The 17,836-nt window shown below is 37.0% G+C and overlaps 1 protein-coding gene across 1 annotated transcript in view; it reads left to right on the forward strand.

Moving 5' to 3' along the window:
* The first annotated feature begins 6,563 nt into the window (after positions 1 to 6,563).
* Positions 6,564 to 17,836, forward strand: part of LOC122328781 (protein pitchfork-like) — a 33,408-nt gene continuing 22,135 nt past the window's right edge. The window contains 2 exon segments of the mRNA XM_043224717.1: positions 6,564 to 6,704; positions 7,978 to 8,014. The gene's annotated coding sequence lies outside the window, so the exon portion shown is untranslated.

Consider the following 17,836-nt stretch of genomic DNA (forward strand, 5'->3'; position numbering starts at 1 on the left):
ATAACTATGGTTTTATTGTAGTAAATTGTAGTGACCATGTTTTTTTTTGTTTTGTTTTGAAAGTGTTTACAGACAGGAATACAATTCCTAACTGTTTATATCAGTGACAGGACTCAAAAACTCAACAATTAAAGGCACAGTTCACGACAATTAAAAGCACAGTTCACCAAAGGAAAAAATGAAAGTTCTGCCATTAATTTTTCACCCTTATGTCGCGTCATCTTTGCACCACAAATGAAGATATTTTTGTTTAAATCTGAGAGCTCTCTGATCCTGCATAGACAGCACTTTCAAGGCCTAGAAAGGTAGTTAGGTCATTGTTAAAATAGTCCATGTGACAGCAGTGGTTCAACCATAATGTTAAAAAATCTATGAGAATAATAACTACTTTATTCATCAACTTCTTCTCTTCCATGTCAGTCTTCACCATGTGCTCATATCATGCATGTGTGTGATGCGTGTAGAAGCCAAATGATCTGGTCTTTGTGTTCAATCAGAAAAATGCACACACATGCATTGTGGTATTCTTGTAAATGTGCACAGAAAGTATTCTTAATAATACTACGGTTGAGCCATTGATGTCACCAAGTCCTGCCTTTTAAAATGCTCAATGTGTCACTGTCTATGGAGGGTCAGGAAGCTCTCAGATTTCTTCAAAACTATCCTTATTTGTGGTCTAAAGATGAAGGAAGATCTTCCGGGTTTAGAAGACATGACTGAATTTTCATTCTTGGTTAGCTATCCCTTTAACTAGGGTGCCGTACTGAAGAAATCAGATGATCGGATGAAAAAAATCAGATGATCAGATGAAAATGTCATGGCTTGTCATACAATCACACTGAATATATTCATACATCCACAGTTACATACCATGCAATTTCTTCCAATAATAATGTAGTTGACCAAATGGCTGCTGATCAGGACTCTTTTTACTGATAATCAAAACATGTGTTTGGCCAAGAAGAGAAATCCTGGGCTTATCTGTTTTTCTAATAGAAAATATAGTTGTTTTTTTTCTTTGTGTGAGAGTGTGTGACATGAGGAGTCAGAGATTAAACACACACACATATATCCAGACTCCCACCCAAGACAGCAGGGTGTTTTCTCTTGTCAGCCCTCTAAAGGCGTGTGTTGTCGTCGCAGCTGCGAGGTTCGTGGAGTTTTCCCTTGCCTTACTCCTATGGTTAGATATCCCTGCTGAAGGATAGAGTCAGAGAAGAACAAGTATGTTTTGTGTCAAGGTTCAGGCCACACTAACCAAGGGAGGAGAAGCGGAGAATCCCAGGAGGATTGGTTATCGTCAATAAGAGAGAAAGGCAGATGAAGGAGGAGAGAGACAGAGGATGATCGAAGGGTTCAAAGTGCACTTCTACCTCATATGTTTTGGCTAGAACACTTGAAATGAACATAAATATCACACAAAAGATCCATGGTTCATGTTACTCTTAAGTACAACTTCCTGTACTGATTGAAGACCATCTCGTATTTTCATTGCACATTTATACTTACTTTAATTATTTATATCTTAAACAATTGCATTATTTTATTAAATAGTGTTGATTATACAAACATTGCACTGCATGGTGATATAATTGCAGTAATTCTATTGCTATGCGCTATGCGCTTGAGATGTTTGGTTCATAATACCCGTTTCATTTGTAATGATCTATTAATCTCAAATATTTAATAGAGGCATTTGCAGGTTAATGCATTCTAAATAATTAATTTAAACACGGCTAAATGACCTGCGTCATCTCACGCTCTTATCTACAGAGAGCCATTTCATGTGACCATTATGTCCCCATTATAGAATCTGAACCCTCAGGAGGTTTCTATTAGGAAGAAGTGAGCTTAAGAATGTTTACCAACTTCTTGCAAGCATTTTGACGGCTGTGTGGTGACATGGTCCTTATCTCTCAGGGTGGGAAAACATCTGGTCCCTAGATCTGGGCAGGAAGTGTATCAAATGGACAGCTTCCCCCTTTCTAAAGGGGACCAATCCCATAGCAATGTTTCTGGCTGGTACTGTGTCTCTGCTACACACAAAAAAAAACACACACACACTTGTGTGCAGAAAGAAACACTGTCAAATTAATGTCAACAACACTTTTTCGCATTAAAAACAATCAAATATGCTTTAATCTTAACTACTAAGGCTTTAGCGTGGTTCAGAGATTGTTTAGTGAGGCATTCAGACAATAAAGCCTAAGCAATTCTAATCAGATTGGTCACTATCAGCCAAAGAGTCATAAAAAAAAGGGTGTAGGCACTTTAACTCTCCTGTTTCCAAAAACAGTACCAACAAATTTTTTAGTACCAACATTGTTGGTCAGGATGGAAATGAAACCAGAAGTGAGGCACAGCTGTAATTTGTTTACACACTATAAACATTGTAATAATTCCAACAATGGTAATAATAATCATGAAATAATCATCATGCTTAATTTTAACATAATATAAAAAAATTTTATCATGGACTTTTAATAAGATTGTAAGTCTGGGTTCACAAGTGTGCAACAGTAAAGGTTCCTTGAAAAGCAGCAAAAATAAATAATAAAACATCTCTAATGCACTTTTCATGTCTCTTAAAGATGTAATGAAAGAGCTGATTACACATAAAATGAGTGAGAATAAGATATATATGCTGAACATGTTCCACGCATATTCATCTAACTCTGAAACATCACAATGAGCGTTTTGCTTTCAAAACATTCGAATATAAACAGTGTAACATAACATTTACTCCTAATTTAATAAATAATACATTTAATGGTGTTTTTGCTAAAAGAGCAATTTTCATCACTGACTTGCAAAGGAATGAACATCAGCATCATGTCATTCACGGCCAGTTAAGCAACAGAATAGACCGTTGTGTCTGGAACTCCATGACTGTTTAGCCTTTTGGAGTAATCCATCTCTCCATCTCAAAGTCCTCGCCTCATTCCATTTGTCCCTACACCTCCAGTCACAAAGCAGACAGTTATTAATACACATAGACTGTCATCAATGTCCTATGGCTGTGAGAGGGTGTGCACAGATAGTATGGAGGACACATAATCCACGGCTATACGTGACTGACCGCAGCCAGAGAGTGTCCTTACAGGGAGGGTCACAGAAAGCTGCTGGACGTGCTCCAGGTTTCAGTTAAAAAAATGAATAGAGAAGAAAAGCACAAAACATTACAGCTGATCAGACAATCCGGAGATAATATTTGCCTAATAAATGGAAATTTATAGCAATATCTCTTCTAAAAGACAACATTTTTGATAATATTTGGACATCATTTGATGCATTCATTAATTTTTAAGTTGTCTCTGAGTAAAGACAGTAACCATTTTTAAACTAAACTAAATTAAACTAAAACCATATTAACATGCATAAATATTGTAGCAAAACTACTGAAACAGTATTATAACCTATTTTTATATATATATATATATATATATATATATATATATATATATATATATATATATATATATATATATATATATTTAAATAAGTTAAATAAGTTAAATAAGTTAAATGCTGTGAACTGTGAAACTCAGTGAAATATATTTAGCCTTCATATACATTTCTGCTTTTAAAGAAAAGGAGTAAACAAGCTGAAATTTAATTTTTCGTCACAAATGCCATCAACTGAGCTTAATTTTTACTGATCTCAGAATATTCCTTTAAACCATGAAAGAGCAACCTCTGAGCAGTAAAATGCTCCTTAACGTTAGAAAATGACGTAAACATAAGTGGCACAAAGGATAACACCGTAAGGCGTGTGCACTTTCCATCCATCCCGCATGAGAGTTTGAGACAGCCATGTGCTGCTCCTAAGTCTGACCTAAAGGAGTGTCCATAACAAATTTTAAACTACACACACATAAGCACATACCACGCCATCCAAGCAAGAGTGATCTCTCAACAGGCACACACTCTCTGACACCTGGCGGCCGCGCCTGGGGGGTTTCATTTCATCATGTGTAAAATATGATCCTGCTAAGTTTTATTAGAGACGCCAACACATGCACGCATACATAAAAACACCACATACACACTGTGGACGGGCCACAGCGTCGAATTGCCAACGCTGGAAACCACACTTTCACAAGCGGTCATTTATTTATAAGCATACAATCAACAGCTATAAGTGCCTGGTGAAGTTACTCCCAACCAAGCCTGATTGAGGTCATTTCAAGGAGCGCGTGATGAAGGGTTCTGTGAGTCTGGGTGTGAACAGGCCTGTATAGCCCAGCCATATGACAGTGTGATAGTCCTCTGGTTTAAGAATATTACTGGATCATAACATTTTACTGCAGCTCTGAGGGTCAAGCATGCTATCAACTCACATGTGCAAAGTCTGCACCTGTTCTTTGGAACATGCATGACAGATCAACACAGCATAATTACATAAGCATAGCTTCAGTTCAGAAGAACTCAATGAAAATGCTTGTGTATTTATAGAACAATGGATTGATGTACTAGAGTTACTGTTTGTAATTTAATAAAAATAGTTTTCAAACAGACATTTCAAATTATATATATATATATATATATATATATATTTTTTTTTTTTTTTTTTTTTTTGTATACGTACATCACCTAGATTTTTACTCTAAATAATTTTTTTTATTTATTATTTCCCCTCATTATTAATATATATATATATATATTTTTTTTTGCTGGTTAAATTACCATGTGCCCAAGATTTTGTACTAAATACAAAAAACTAAAAAACAGCCATTACTGCATAAAAAAAACAGTTTTCACAAGAAGGATCAGGACAGCAGATGTAAATACAATGAATACAGCTATTGTTCTCTGTGGGATGTGTTAAGTTTCTTCACAGGAATCTTCCTTGTCTTTTCAAGGCCACAGTCTCTGATGAAGACCATGCAGAATCGGGAAAACATGTCTCTTTCTTTCCACCATGATGCAATGCACACTTAAGCGATTTCATTTCCTGTTCTTCTAAATGCTCCCAAGTCAAGCGTCATCTCAGCTCTACTCTAAACATTCCAGTCTATTGTAATCATACAACTGTTTCTCCATATACTGACACTGGATTTATTATTAAATGTGTATGCTGTGTATGTGCATTGTAATTACATAGCCAAAGCTTAATTTAGATATGGAATTTTTTTAAAACTAGCTATGACTCAACAACTCTGGAGTCATACAGGCTTAAAAAGTATTAAAAATGAAATACAGTAAAGACAGCTTATAGGCTACAAAATGGTTACAGTCTAAAGCTGGGCCCAAAATGAAGTGCATGCCAGCATAGTGTAAACCATCATAACACTTGCATAATAGATTAAGAATGTTAACTGATCCACGTGATCTTCTGGGTTGTTTTTCTTGGAGAAATGGCGCCCTCTGCTGTAATATTAGTGCCTTTACGCTGTACCTATATTACTTTATTGAGAGTAAATACAGCTGTAAAGACAGTGCAGCTTTCTTTTCTGTTATTGATTGATGTTTTTTGTTGTATTTGTAAAGTATACATAATGTGAATTTTTATGATAAATTATATTGTCACAGCCCTCATCATACATTGACCCAAATACAACCTTCAATCTCTTTATTTTAATACATTAATATAAAATGTACAAAGGTCAGTGTTACTTTTAATGAAATAAAACAAATATATACTGACACATTCACCCACATATATGTATATATGACCTTTATATCTGAAATTAAAAACACGTTCGTCACGTTTACTCCCGTTATACTTTTACCAACACGGTGGAAACGCTTTTTTTTTTTTTTTTTTTTGCAGGAAGTGTTTTGTGGTTGCATTCGAAGACAGGACGTAAAAATTTGTCGAGCGTTTTTAACTGCACGTGCCAGGAAAAATGCAGTGCAAAGGAAATGCCTCCGCTAACAATCCTAATTACCCAGCAATCGCGAAACATGTCAATACGGCTCTGCGACATGTGATTCGCTCGAGTGTTTGTAAACATGCGTCAAAAGCATGTGATTCTGCTGACGACATATTGCGCTCAAGACGGACAGCCAATCGGAACACGGGGTGTGCGCCTGGGCGTGGCCTCGTTGTGGCTCTGTGGAAAATTCGATGTGCGCGGCATCGAGACTCTTTATAATTTGAAAAATGAAGTTCAAGACGATAGCGTCCATCGTTTGGCATCGCCAGCAGACAGAATAAAGACACGTTTGCTCAGGTTAGTAGGAGTGTTTTCTATCTTGTAAAGTTGTCAAGTCCTTCACGTTGGGCGTTGCGTTCTTCTAAATAACCCGTCGCCAGGAAAAACATGCTGTTTTATGATCGATGAACTTTTGTCTGACTGCGTTCGCGGTCTAATGCGAGACTGATGTATTTATTATATGCCGTATATGTAGGTATCGAGTCTCTCGTGATGTCCAGTTGATGCATTATGAGGATGCTGTCAATCATGCTTTTGAGATGCTTTAGAAATACCTGTACTGGTTATTGTCCTGTAATATTCCCCTTAGTCAAATATACAGGTGATTCTTGGAAAGAATGAAAATGAAGGTGGAGATTGCAGGGAGGAGGAGGGTTTTCTGCTGCGACAAAGGTGTGCGTGCGTGCGTGCGTGCGTGGTTGGCCTAGACTACTTGGCGTGGCAAAGATAGGATGTTACGCAGTTCTTATTTACAACCCAGTGTGCTTCGCCCTGACCCGTGTAATGTTTTCATCTCGGTCAGACAGACAGAATACCGTCTAACAGGTGAGATCGGTTGTTGTTTTTCACTGAGGTGTATTGTAATTACATAGCCAAAGCATAAAGGCATATAAAGTTTCCGCGCAGACGTCAGTCGATTAACCAAAATAGCTGCTGTCCTGAGCACACAAATAAACTCGTATTTGCATGAAAGGCATGTTCAGTCTTAGCTGATAATGCCTATTCATTATATGATATGACTGGGTTTATGTAACCTATTGATTCTGCTGAACCCGTTTACTTTTCTGGATGCTCTGTGAGGTAAACGCGTGAAGTCTACACCCACTGTTAGCTTTTTTTTTATTAGGTAATGGTGTTTTTAGTGAAGTGCGCACCTTTTATTTCTGATGTAAACAAAGCTGCATGTATTTTCCTCGGACATTGCGCGGCGCTGTTTTGCGACTGACTGCCCAGATTAGTTTCAACCAGTTATTGTACTGAGTTCATTTATTATAAAAAAAAAATATATATATATATATATTTTTTTTTTTTATTTAATTAACATAAAAAGGCTGTTTATTTAAACATTTGTGAGCATATTTTAATAATATTATATAAAATAATATTTTATAAATACAAATTTAAACTTTGTATTTTGCAATAAAATATTTAAAATACATATTTACACTTAACAGTTAATGGCTCACTAGAAAGCATTGATTTTAAATCTGTACTGGCGACTAAAGTGGCGTAGGTTCAAATAATACTGAGAAAACCTCCTTTATAGTTGACCAAATTAAGTACTTAGCAATTGCATATTACCAATTATATATTTGGAATATGGTATATGGTAGGAAATTTGCAAAATGTCTTCGTGGAACAGGATCATTACTTAATATCCTGATGCTCTTTTGGCATGAAAGATAATTTTAGACCAATAGAATGTATTGTTTGCTATTACTATAAACATGCCCGTGCTACTTAGGACTGGTTTTGTGGTTCAAGGTCACATATGTTACACATATGATGAATCAGTATAATAAGTATATTATATCATAATAATATATAAAAAAGGAAGTCACGTTTTAGGGTAATGTAACGTTATAGTAGAATCATGTGAGAATACATCCGGCTCTAAGTGATCCAAGGAACGATTCAATGTCAAAATGATTTGAGATTGGATGATGAATTGTATTTATTCATCAGACAAATTCAAACATGTCTGAGGAATTCTTGCCCACGCCATTGTTCGAAGTGTGCTGTACTGTACATTCCTTTTGGATATTGATGAAATCGCTATAATGCAATTAACACTGATTTCTTTTATATTTATTTTTAGTGAATGCGGGATGAAGAGCGACCCCAGCACTGCAAAGGTAAAGGCATTCTGAGATCTTTTTCTGTAGGTTATAAATAAGATTTGCATTCACCTCTTGGGTGTGGCACCATTGTGGCGTTCACAGTGGAGATCTGCAGTTTCATCCATCCGAGCTAAATAAGCTAAACAATGTTAGCCGTATCGCCGTTTCACTCCACCAAATTTAAATAATGGGAATTCACTTTCACCGTGCATTAAAACCCAATATGCTCCTTAATGACATGAGAATCGGCTCCCTTTGCTGGCATATATGCCAAGATCTTCATCTCATTTCTCTGATTTGCCAAGGTTTTATCCGAGCGAACACTTTGGCAGCTATTGAAAGTGCGTCATTCAGGGTCAACGTGTAGTCAGTCGGCCAGGCTCCCCTGCTGTTAGAGATTAAGCCTACAGGAACCGGACTACTATGTAGAGATGACACTGCTAAAATTAACCCACCTGCTGCTTGCTGCTTATGATGACTGCATTTTTAGACAGACAGGAAGGATGCTAGTTAGCATGCACCGCTGCTGTATATCCTGTGTGAAATTATAAAATGCTTTATCAGGCATTAATGGTCGGAAAGATGTAGTGTTGAATTGACAAAGAGATAATGTTCTGTCTTGTGTTCAAAGCTCCTTCATTTGATGTAAACTACATTGTTATTCTTCATTGGTTGGAACTTGGGGTGAAATGAAGTTTGAGAAATTCAAAGAGAGAAGTAAGTTCAGAGGTGATTGGATTGATTATTCGATATTTGAAACAGTTTGTATGACTGAATACAATATGACACAGCTAATCTCAGAATAAAGGGGTGTTCAAATTAAAGTTTTGCAGGAAAAAGGTCCGTAGTTTATTAATGATAGCACAGTGATGTATAAAGCAAAGCTCACACAGTGGCTTTCAAACCAAGCAGTTTTCTGTTGACCACTTTCGCAAATTCAAGTGAACAGCTTCATCAGCAGGGACTGAATGGCTAAATCGGACACACATTTTCATAGTAGACTTGTTAGTTAATGTGTATTGTCCCTTTTAAAATAAAAACAATAAACCAAAAAATTAGCAAAATCTGAACGTAAAATCTGCCCATTCATTGCCAATCTGCCAAATGCTTAAAAACTTGTCAAATGTTTGTTGTGGTCACGGCCAGTTATAAACGTATGCATTTGTGATAATACAGTATTTCGGCAGTATTTAGCGAGGACTAGCATTGCCCATGAGGCTGTTGGCACTGACAAGTATTACGATTGGGTAACACTTAACTTAAAGTCTTAAGACTTAAAACATTATAAAAAAGTAGATTTAAAGCATTAATTATGCCTTGTAATGCACCTCATAATGCAATACATTATAATACTTTTCAATTCATTGTTGCACTATGCATTTTAAATTCAGTTATAATTATTTATGACAAGTTATAATGTATTGCAATGCACATTATGAATAATTATAATATATATTATATAATAATCTAATAAGCCAGTTTAATGCATTATACATAAAGGCCTCAAGTAAAGTGTTACCTAAGATTCTTTATTAAAAAAAAATCCATGACTGGGAAAAAAGAGGTGCAAGAGGTCACTTTAATACCACAAACTTGTCTTTTCTTCAATAGCATATTTAGCTGATAATTTGATCTAGGCAGCAGAGAAGTTGTTTTTCTAACAAAATATTAACAGGCTCATATAATTTTTTTTTTTATCAGGATTTAGTCATTTATTAATCAGTTTGACTTCCTGTTACTTCATTTTACTCCTATCTTTTTTCCAATTACATTTAGCTGGGATAATGTGTAATGGAGGAACAGATTAGGAAACTATAGTTCCATTTATTGATTCTGACGCACAAAAACTCCTGTTTCTGGTATTATTTATTGCCTGAACTAATGCAGTGCATATCTGCATTAGTCGCATCATGATATTAATAAAGGTTAAGATTAAATGGATAAATGCTAAGGAAGTCGTCCCAGCCATCAGCTCAACAGATGCCCTCATAACTGTAAATGTTACACAATAGCTGTCCTGATATACCCGGACACAAATAGATTCAAGCACAGCTTGGGTAAAATGCAGTGTTTATTGTGACCAGGTATAATTTACATTTAGAAAAGCAATTCAGCATATGGATGCATGAACATTTATTTCTGTCTTAAACAACCAGTTGGTTCTAGTTCATTGTAGAGTCTATTTTCCATAGGTCTGTATCTTCTTGCATACTTAACATGCCTTAATCAATACACAGTTGACATTGTTCCGATGCCAAGTTGTAATGTGATGAGAGGTGGTTCAAAAAGCCATTAGGGAGACATAGAAGCGCCTTCTTAGGCGTGAAGCGGATTACTTAAAGAAAAACGTTATTAAAGATATCAAAGTAGCATTATACTTCATAGTGCAGCATTTCTTACTGTTTCATCTCTCAGTCTGTCTTTTATCTATCCCAGTCTATCCAATCTGAGACAAACTGGAGCAGAGAGGAGGATTATCATTGGCTGGTGGCATATCATTAGACCCTGCCAGCTGACCTACCTCACTTCCACACTTAGATTGAGATGTCATATGGTGGAGCATGCTGGGAAATGTGGTCTTTGATAAAAATGTGTCAGGCTACTCTGAGTATAGAGCTGTTTTAACAATGTCTTGTTATGTGCTATCATTATGCATTAAGATATTTAGAGAATCAGTTCTTTTGTGTCCAGTTTTCTGAAAGAGATTTAGAATTTAGTATTTATTTTAGTATCTTAGTGTGTGTGTATATTAGTATTTATATGTTAATAATGTATTTTTTCATTTTTCAATTTACATTTTTTTATTTTGTGAGACATTAATGAATCAGTTTAATCGCTTAACTAAATTTAATTAATAAATGTTTAGTAATATTGTGTGTGTGTGTGTGTGTGTGTGTATATATATATATATATATATATATATATATATATATATAGAGAGAGAGATAGATAGATAGATAGATAGATAGATAGATAGTGGAATTAATAAATACATTATTAATATAAAACATATATACATATGTATTAATTAATTGTTCAAATAATGCAGAAAGGAGATCAAATTGGTTCATAAATTTCTAAATTCTAAATTGTATATATGTATACACACACACACATTATTTTAATCATATATTTATTAATTTTCATAGTTACGTTTTGTTTTTTTCAAATGTGATTTTCAAGGTTTTACCCTCCCTTTTGCCTCATGCATCACTTCAGTTTTGAATATGGTGACATAATCCATGTTGTTCTGCCGTCTGTCTCCATGGTTACAGATCTGTAGTCACAAAACAGGAAGAGGAAGTCTATGAACCCCTGATGCGCCTTCCCATGATTCTACAGCACCTCTTGTTTTCTTGTAATCATAAAGCTCTTTATCATATCTTACCCTGCGTGTCCATTTCTCTAATCTTTCCGAGCATTGGAATGACGTTACCTTATTAGTCAGTTCATTTGTGATGTTCATAGATTCAAGATTCTTTCCGTCCCTGCCCATATTATCTGATTTAGCTGTCCCCCGGCAGCCTGGATATTTTAAACAGGCCGAGCAAATAGGCCGAGATTAAAAACACGAGAAACAAAACAGCCCAGTTGTTACATAACTGAAGCAGAGCTCTGCGATGTGCCTTTAAAAGCTGCAGGCTGTCAGGTGATCACAGGGGCACCGTCATCTCAGTTCACCGAGACACCAGCGCGACTCTCAGAGACGCAGATGAGACGCCAAAGATATAAAAGAGGGGGGGGGAGGCTGGCGTTTAGAGAAACAGTTATAGGAGGACAGAGGGGAGAGGAGGACACCAGATAGACAGCAAAAAGAAAGAAGCCAACTGTAATCAAAGTGCCTCTGTCTCTCCGTCTCTCACTTTCCCACTCGTTATGTGAATTTGGAGACGCTGCATTTGTGTGGTCATAACACCGAGCGAAAAAGACCCAAGAATTAAGTGCTGCGTCACAATGAGCAAGAGAGGCAAACTGAGGGAGAAGGAGACAGAGGGATTGTGGGAGCGTTTGCGGCAACTATCTGTCTGGGTGATCACAATGAGCGCGTTTGTATGCGTCTATTAGCGATCTATTTATGTAGACATGTGTCTGTCTGAAAAAACAGCAGCGATTCTGCTGTTGCAACAAGATGAAAATAGAGCGAGCAGGAGAGGGTGGAGGTCTGGTGGAGAGAGGGAGGGAGGAAGCGAGAGAGAGAGAGGGAGAAAGAGATTTTGGATTAGTTGCTACGTCACTTTTTCACGTCGAGAGGAAAACAGCAGCTAGGAGGAGAGGATTCGGACATGTGTGCTTTTCTCCTACCTGTGAGTGTATCCCAGCCCTTTCGTCTGCTCGTCCGCCTTTCATCCTCCTCTTCTCCATCTCTTTTTCTCTCCCACTTCCACTCTCTCTGATTTCACGTTTTAGTCCGTTTCTCCACAATCGCAGCTCCAACATGGATGCTGAGAACGTGATAGTTTCTCGGATTGTGTGCGCAGAGGTTTCGGTGCGTGTCGACGTTGGCTGGGCGTGTGGCGGCGTTGCGAGACGGCAAAAAAGCGGTTAACCCAAAAAAACGATAACAAAACAAAAGCTGCTCTCGAAGGTTGGTGTGAGAAACAGTTCGTATAAATACTATTTTTTGGACTGTTATTCGAACCACTTCGGATACCGCAAGGATCCGTAGCGTAATCGCAATACGCACGATTACGGTTGATACTGATACCGAAACATACGTAACAATACATCTTTTCTGGCTCCTCTTTAACAGGTAAGTCGAATACACTGTCAGTCTGACCTGAGATCAGTCTCTGGATTCTTAAGACATCAGGAGAGGCGACTTAGACGTTACTTTATGGCATTTTATGTCCCATATATTAATGAGGATGAGCAGAAGAGCAGGTGCCTCGGCTAAATTTGTGATCTTTTGGCAGAGACGAGGGCAGACGGCGCATTTCCATCAACAACATTTGTTTCTGCAGAGTTTACTAGAAGCACAAGTGGTGACGCAGTCATATTTGCAGCACTTTATTGTCGGTGCGTGACTGTTTTCACCTCTCTCCCTGCGTCTCACCTTCAACAGTGGGGTTAAATTGCATCCTGAGGAGGGTTCCGTTGGTAAAAAGGGTCTAAATGTCATGGGAGGGAACCAGGGAAAGGACTAGAATGAGAGGGAGAGAGAGAGAGAGAGAGAGAAATTGTTTACCTTGCTCTCTTGGTGACTGTGCACTGGCAGGCGTCCAGTTCACATGCGCTAGACTTCCTAATGTAGCCGCATCAGAGAGATGAGTGACAGAGCTCTGCTCCTATCAGGCGCCGGCTGGTGCTTCCGACTTTTTCGCAGCTCCAAATCCCATTGGATTAGCGCTCGAAAGCAGCTGGAGGGATTAATCCGATTGGCTGCGAGGTAATGTTATCATTCGTGAGTACTCTGTTACAGTAGAGTGTTGTTGTTTTAGAGAGATATCACTTGGTAGAACCTTGCTATGGAAAAGTGTTATTTAAAGGGATAATCCACCCATTAATGAACAAGCAGTCATTGTTTATTCCTTCGAACCTCTGTGGAACACAAAAGAAGATATTTTTGTAGAATGTCGTGCACGCACTGAAAGTCAATGAGGTCCAATTTTAGTTTGTTCCCCAATGTTGTTTAAATTTCTTACAACATTAGAGTAAATGATTTTAATGTAATTTAAAAAGGCATTATTTATTCACTAAAATAAAAAGTGTTGTCCCAAAAAAGTTTTGGTTGCCCTTGACTTTCATTGGCAATTGCTGTTTTGTTATTTCATGATTAGAATTGTTTTGTTTTTTTTGTTGTTTGTTTGATTTAGACTTTTTTTTAACGCTCTGATCAGTTTATCGGATACCTCATCCTCTGATAGTTGACCACTAAGCTTCCTGTTTAGTCAGACAGCGTCAAAACAGCATCTTGCCGTGGCAGGTTTGTTATGTACATGCGTTTTGTACTATTTGAGAGGCTACCATGTCCTAAAACCTGTTGCATTTCGAGTGGTGTTGTCCCCAGGTTACGTCCGAATGTGTGTGTTTGTGTGTGTGTGTGTGTGTGTGTAAGGCAGAAGCCTGCACTGCAGCTGTTAATGCTGCATTAGACGCCACAGACCAGAGCTCTGGCAAACGCTGGTGGCACCAGGGGGCCGGGGGGGATTGCATCCGCATCTACCTCATCCTCCCTATTATGTGGGTGGGGCGTTTTTTTTGTGGATGAAGCTCGCCACATGACAGAGTTAACCTACGGGTGTCTGGGCCGAGGATCGGGCTGTGACGCAGATTGTAACTTGTGCTATTTTTCACTGATACTCCGTGTTGCTCCCCGTGATATCGATGTCAGTGTAGGGCCTTTTCTTTCAGAAAGCCATTTTGAATTTTTGCTGATATTGCCGTTGTCAATATACCTTTAAAACTGGCCACTGAATTGTAATTGAGCTGCTATCGTTCTGTGATTTTACGTTTTCTAGACAATATGATTGTACGTATAAAATTATTATTTATTAGTTTGTTTGAATGAAAATTAAATTAAATAGATGTAAATATATAAATAGCTTTTAATTAAATTAAATAAATGTACAAAAAACCATATCTGTTTTTTGCAATTAAACTTTTTTGTTAAGTAATTAAAGTGTCCAAATATTTTGGAGGATTTATTTATAAGATCAAACCTATTTGAATGTAATTTCTAAATATTTGGGGACATATACTTATGTAATAATTGATTTATTACTTTAGAAAAACATAATTTAATATATGTGTGTGTGTGTGTGTGTGTGTACTACTTTGTCTTTTAATTAGATTTTTTCTCATTATTTCATTATTCATTTGCTTATTTCATTTTATTTAATTTCTAAGTCTTTTATTTAATAAAAAGTCTTTTATAAATATTGCACAACAGGCTAAAGGCAAACAAACAGCCAGAAGAAAGTGAGAGGGGCAACCAGATACCTCTAAACAGCAACTGTCGCCATGCTTCTCTCCTCTCGGCCGGGAAACTCCCACGAGTTCTGTCCTATCAGTCAGATAAGGGTTACCGAGCTCCCAGGGCATGTTTCAGCCCTGCTGTACGGCTCAAAACAAACACGCAGTGCAGTCGTTGAGCAAACTTAAGGCGGCAGAAGGGATATTTTGACATCCATGAATTGCTTTAAAGAATCTCTCTCAATCCGTCTGCAGGAATGGACGTTTACAAAAAGAAATAAATAAATAAATTTGAGGATATATGCCAGGTGAGTGGGATGTTTATCTGCTCTGTGACTTTGGCTTTGAGAACACTGATATGTAAAGAACAAAAAACCTTGGCATAACGTCAGTCTACAGGGCAGTACCTGCCGCCACACCCTCGCCGAGTGCTGGCATCAGGAATCTCCCTTCCAGATTTCTCCATTTCCTGCGCTCGCTCCGTTCTGAGAGACTGCAGCGGTGGAGGCAGCAAAACAGAGAATCAACTTCTTCTCTATAAAAACGCTCAACTTTATATGCCACGGGTCTAGTGAGTACTCTTCATCGAAATTTTAATTTGATTCAAATTTATTTTATACTGATTCCTTCAGTTGTAAAAGTCAAACGAATGGTATTTTGATACGCTAGGTTAAATGCGGTGATCTTTGGTCATATATTCTGACCTGCTTTTGCTCTTGAATCCTTCCTGGTTTGCCTGCGTGGGTGCTGCCTCGCTTTCCCTGAGTGACAGATAAAACTACTCAGCATACAGGGCGTTCTCTAGAGCCGTAGTGCTGGACTGGTTTTATATCAGGACTTAAGAGTTTACAACCTGTTAACGTGAAAAAAAAGAGCTAACATTATATATACAGTAGTCAACACCTGAAGTGGATCAAAAGTTAAAACTTAAACTAAGAATGCGCTCCTGTCTTGGGACAAGTTTGATTAACTTTTTTGATCCACTTCAAATGCTGACTAGTGTGTGTGTGTGTCTGTGTGGGTGTACATGTGTATTTTTTCTATCATATTTCAGATGTTACGATATCATAATTTTGCTCAATTCTGTATTTCATACGCTCCTGTAGGTGGTTTGGGACGCTTCCCAAATTGCCGCAAACCCGATAAATGCGACAACAGAACAACGTGATGGATCAAACAGATGAAACTCTTATCAACGTGCCCAAAACGAATGAATAAAGAGAACAGTAGAATACAAATCTGACATTACTTTACATACAAAACACATGATAAAAGGTGTACAAACTGACCATTAAACCTCGTTAAGCATTTATTTCTTGCTCATCCTGATGTTTTCAGAGAATTAAGAGATCGACTGGTTAGGGCCTCATTCATAAATTCAGACTTAATTTAAATTTTATTAGCAATGCACAAACATAAGTCGTGATGCAGTAAACACGAAAGCTAAAACGTGACGCTAGAACCGCTGATGTTTCGGTCACATAGTATTTGAATGAAACAACACTTTTGCTGTATTCATTTTAGTGTCAGTAATATGGAATATTTCGCTACATTGCGGACCACTAACATGAAGCAGATGAGAGATAGAGAGAGATATTTATATTTAAAGTTTTTCTTTGCCTACCTAAAGTTTTGTATTGATACCGAGGCATGACATTCTGGTATCCTACTGAAGCCAAAATTTTGATATCGAGCCATATGCCATATGTATATGTGTGTGACATATACCAATTAGAAATTATAATTATTAATATTATTTATTTTTGCTAGTTGTTGCTGACACCATCTGGATGCTGATTTTACTTTGGTGGACATTCATCTTCTAGAACCTAGTCAAATCTCGTACAGTAATTCTTAACTAAAGAAAAAAACAAACTTACAGGCTGCATTATATATCACTGTACTAAAGCCCTGAACAAGAGCTATTTGTAAATCTCAGATATCAATATTCAAGTCAGTGTTCTATTTTGCTTAGAGTAGTTATAAATTATCACAGGAAATACAATATGTTTCAGTTTGTATAGTGGCTGTAGCTATAGAGACGGAGGCGGGGATTGGTCTCCTTTGGGTTTGAAACTATACATACTTTCTGTATGCTAGCAATTTTCCACTTAAAGCCCACAAACACAGGCTGTTCACAGTTTTTCATCCATGCCAAATTTGCTTAGTCAGATTGCAAATCAGCATTGTCTTGTGTATAATTATTCATTGGCACTATGCCACTGCGTTTGCTTGTTATGAGTGCCGTATCTAGCGCTTACAAAACCACATCATCTTTGATCCTCAGATCAATATTTCTTCAAATTAGATCGCTTTAAAGTTACAGTTACTTTCTGTGCATTTAATGTTTAAAGCAAGTGACCGAGTGGAAGAAGATGGAAGTATATGCTCTTCCTGATTGTTTTTTTAAGTTTGCAGAGTAGACTAATAATCTTGATTATCCTCTGTGAAAGAAGTCTAGCCGTCTTGGGTTTCCTGCCAGAATTGGAGGTGTGGGCTAAGTCGTGTTTTGTTTTCTTTGTGGTTTGAGCTGTGAATCTGTCACGAGGATTGAGTTTTGAGTTACTGCTTTTTAATAAAAGCTCAGAATAGAGAGTTAATAGAGATTAGCTTAACATTTAATTATATTACACTAGACATTTTAACACTTTTAATTTATTATATAGTTTTAAAATGTTTTCTTGCATATGATAGTTGAAAAACTATATATTAATATTTTTAATAAATGTGTAAACATGTAAATAAGGTAACAATTTATTTTAAGGTGTCCTTGTAACACGTTACATGTACATTATAGTAACTACAAATTATGCATAATTATGTGCTACTAGCCCTAAACCAAACCCTCATCCTAAACTTATACATATATTCAGTACATGAAGTTAATTAATATTATTTAGTACTTAAATGTATAATTATACTGTA

Source organism: Puntigrus tetrazona, chromosome 23 (genome assembly GCF_018831695.1).
Source record: "Puntigrus tetrazona isolate hp1 chromosome 23, ASM1883169v1, whole genome shotgun sequence".
In the NCBI taxonomy this organism is placed as follows: domain Eukaryota; kingdom Metazoa; phylum Chordata; class Actinopteri; order Cypriniformes; family Cyprinidae; genus Puntigrus; species Puntigrus tetrazona.